This window comes from Apis dorsata, unplaced genomic scaffold (assembly GCF_000469605.1).
Source record: "Apis dorsata unplaced genomic scaffold, Apis dorsata 1.3 scaffold_117, whole genome shotgun sequence".
Classification (NCBI taxonomy): domain Eukaryota; kingdom Metazoa; phylum Arthropoda; class Insecta; order Hymenoptera; family Apidae; genus Apis; species Apis dorsata.
In genome coordinates this window covers 142,239-146,498 of record NW_006263411.1, presented here as the reverse complement: position 1 = coordinate 146,498, position 4,260 = coordinate 142,239, and the positions used below count along the sequence as shown (strand labels likewise).

The window sequence follows — 4,260 nt, the reverse complement described above, 5'->3', positions numbered from 1 at the left end:
TATTAATATATATATATAATATAATAATGTAATATTAATATTAATATTATTATATTATATATTATGTATAAAATATGTATAAAATTATGTATAAAATATGTATAAATTATATATAAATTATATATAAAATATATACGATATAATATAAGTAACAAGTACGAAGGAAAAATATTAATTCGTGTAGTAATCGTCGATCGATCGTTATCGTTGATAACATATTTTTTTAAAAAAAAATCATGTATTATTTTCTAATACATGGATAGATATTTAAAGGAAAGAGGAACGAACATTTATTTCGTGCGTACTATTCCGCGGTCGAGGAGATACTGCTTCGAATTAAGTAAACAGAAATGGATTTAAATCGGATTTATATTTTATATGCCCTCGAGTTTAAATCCTTTGTTTTCAATATTTCTTATAATAATCGCTCTCGAAACACGTGTACGTTTGATGCACGACCGAATTTACGGCTTGTCCCGTGTCTCTTTCAAATATATACGTATATCGTTTTATAAATCTTCCCAGAGGGTGTGGCCTTTTAGATGGTAACTGCATCCGACAATGATTTATTAATTTGATGGAATAACGTAACAAGGGTGTATCTATTTTTAAAATCTGTTTTTTTCGAATAAAATAACATTAAATTCGGATATTTACGAATCGAAAAGAAAACCAACCCTTGTTAAATTTTCAATTACTGCACGATTAATAATTTGATACTTTTTTCGATATAATTATATTATAGAGTATCTATAAAGACAATTTTTAAGCTATAAAAATTAAAGATTTTTCTTATTATCGTTCTTGTTATTATTTATTTGTTGATTTTTTGATTCTCGAGAATAATAAAGGGATCGTTGATTGGATAATTTTCTTTATAATATTAAAATTGGAATTGGATAATTTTTACGAGTTTTTCGAGAAGATTATTTTCATAATTTTGAAGAAAGTTGTTTCGACGGTATTACCATGAAACGCTTCGATTAATCGATAACGACAAAGGGTTTCTAAAGTCAGAACTAGGGTAACAATGAGGTTACGCTTGCAGACGAACTTTCGAAATCGTGTGGTTATGAATCATTGAACGATTTTCATTGCATAAAGGCAATATCGATTACGTTGACCAAACTAATTTAACGCGTGGCATTGAATTCTTGATCGATCGATTTGATTGAGGAACGAAAATGATTGGATAATTTTAGAAGTAAAGCTTGTTACACAGGGCTTTTTCGATACGAAATTTCAATTTTCACGATCATTAAATATTATTTTATTATAAATTTACAAAGTTTACTCAAAAGTATAAAGAATTTCAGAATAAGTCATCATGGATGATTAAAATATTTTTGTGATTTTCTTTTAATATATATCCAAACTTGAGATATATCTTTTATAATATAATTGTAATAGTTATAAAATCAAAAATTTCAAATTCTATAACAATGAAATTAATTAAAGTCTGGAAAAAATATATAAAGAATTATTTAGAAATTATATTAATTAAATTATATTTCGAAATTAGATTATTTTGAATTATGTAATTAAAATTTTATTGAACTTTAGGAAATGAAATTTATCGCATAAAAAATTGAAATATTTCTTTTTTACGTCGAATTGCTTCGATAAGAATTTTTTTGCAGCATATAAAGAATGAATTCGATCTTCTTATTTTAGAGAAGTGGTTCGTTTATTAGATCGTTAAACCGTTCCAAGAATAGAGCGAGGAATTATTGGTTAATTAGTGTGGATTTCTGTGAATGAAGATTGTATATTCGATGCGTATTATTTAGAATTCGACTATTGTCGTAAATATGATAATTATTATTAAATTTATATTTTAAAATAAATTTAATAATAATTCTACATAATAATAAGCTCGCCCAAAATATTCATTATGGTTTCCTCGATTAATTTCAAAAATGAATTGAAAATATTAAATTATTAATGATTTTATTGCACGAAATTTTGAATTTGATATAACATGAAAATAATAATGCGTATTAATATTTTCTACATAATCCTCTATATAAATATTCCGTACTCCTAGAAATTAATTTTCAATCCTGTTTATTCTAATGCTCCTACTTACTAAATACCAAATTCTTATTTTACTTCAACATGATTTAAATCGTTAAAACATTACACATTTACTTTACATATTACAATATATTATTTATAACACAAACTATCCTAACATACCAATAATACCAATAATATCTATTTCTAATTTTATAAAAGTTATATCATAAAAAATATTTCTAATTGAGATTGTATACAAAACACATAAAAAAAGAAATATTACAAATTTATATACACAATAAATTTAAATCTTCATCGAAACCTTTTCCTTGTAAAATATATCAATCCCACGAGAGACTTTTCCAACTTATATACACCAATTTCGCACAGAAGATTAAATTCTCAATCCGAAAATCTATTTAACCCCTTTCAATTATCTTTCAAAAATCAACTTACTGGTTGGAAAACTTTGCACCAACTTCTCTCCACGTGCATCGAACCCTCTGGCGAGGAAACGAAATCGGCGGAAGGCTCAATACGGCTGCGAGCAAACGAGCCACTTACGAGCAAAGTTTCTGCCACGGCCGGATGTCCCTCTCCGCCCGGAAACCGAGCGAGAGACCTCGATGGCGCGCGCGTAATCGCGATTTACTGCTCGTCTCCACGCCGTAATAAACAATATTAACGCGGTGAGCACACGCACGTTGAATTTAATCGATGACGCTCGTTAACGTTTCGTAACATGACAAACGACGCACGCAATCCCGATTCAATCTGCGCTGAAATTTGAATTCGATTTGGCGTCGCGCATCTCGTTTCGTTTTTCGATCGACGGATGGTAAGGTAGTTTGATAGCGTTCGATGATTGTTAATTAAGGAAGTGAAATGAAGATATGTAGAGAGTGAAACTCGTAGGTGTGTAAATGTTGTTTCGTGGAAAAAAGAAAAGAAAATTGGATGTATAGTGGATTGCATCAATGTGTATAGTTATTTTAATTGTAAATTCAGGATGCATTTTTCAAGGAAGATTGTAACGAGATTCTTAAAAATGGAAATTTCTTGTTCAAATTCTCGTTTTCTTGAGATTTGGATTTGTTATATATTTATGTGTTGGAATTGAATAAGATATTTTCATTTCTTGAAATATTAAGTTTTATAATAAGATCGGTATATCCGATTTTTTGATAAGTAAAGTGAATATGAATAGTTGTTTTAACGAATAAAAATTGGGTTTCTTGCATCTATTTTTCTTTCAAGGAATGAAAAACAACGAAACTTTCTTCTAGTTCTAAATAGTTTTAAGTAGATTGGTGTTTTGATATGTTTACATTAAGAAAAGTTTAAGATACATGAAAATTAAGAAATTAATTTTAACTGGTATACTAATTAATTAATTTTTACCTTTTGCTTATTATGAATGTTATTCTCTTCTCTGAGAGAAAAGAATATAACTGTACGATAGATTGCATTACAGTAGCAGAGGTATAGCAATTATCAGACATTAGAGTCAGGCGCTGCAGTAGAATATATATTGCGATAATCAGACATTAGTTAATAAATTAACTAAATTTATTTATATTCGTGTATATTTTATTTTAAAAGAATCTCATAATCCTTATATATAATCTTAATTAAGTTCACGAATTTTTATTAAAGGAAGAGTAGAATAAAATATAAAATTGAAATTAATTAATATCGATAGATAAACTCTTATGATAATTTAATTTTATCTCATATTAAAATATTCAGTTTCCTACCATAAAAATATTATTTATTGAAAAGCTATTCTGATATTTGAATTACAAATATTTAAATAAATAATTATTTTCCCAATATTTTTAAATCTTATCGACATAAGATTATCAATTCATCGAAATAATTTTTCTCATAGCAAACGAAACAGTTAAATTAAGAAAACACGATCCTCGAATACGAAAGAATTCTCGACTTCCAACAAATCTTAACTTATTAACTTATCATCAAATCTATTATCATTCATAAATATTTCCTCCCGTTTTAAATCATCTATATAAAGCACAATACATTAAATATAATAATAAAAAAAAGAAGAAACTAAGCGTTCCAAATTTTTCCTTCCCAACCATCTCTCAAATATTCATTCTAAAAATTCATTCAATATTCATTCCAAAGAAAAAAAAAAGAAAATCTCATACATTTACTCAATTTTTCAAACTCCTTTCACCTCTCGCTTTTCGCATCCACAAAACCTCCACCTCAACG

At 27.1% G+C, this 4,260-nt stretch overlaps 1 protein-coding gene across 1 annotated transcript in view; it reads left to right on the top strand.

The window, feature by feature from the left end:
* The window catches only part of LOC102678924 (fibrillin-1-like), a 146,358-nt gene that overhangs the window by 100,984 nt on the left and 41,114 nt on the right, over positions 1-4,260 (top strand). The window lies entirely within an intron of this gene.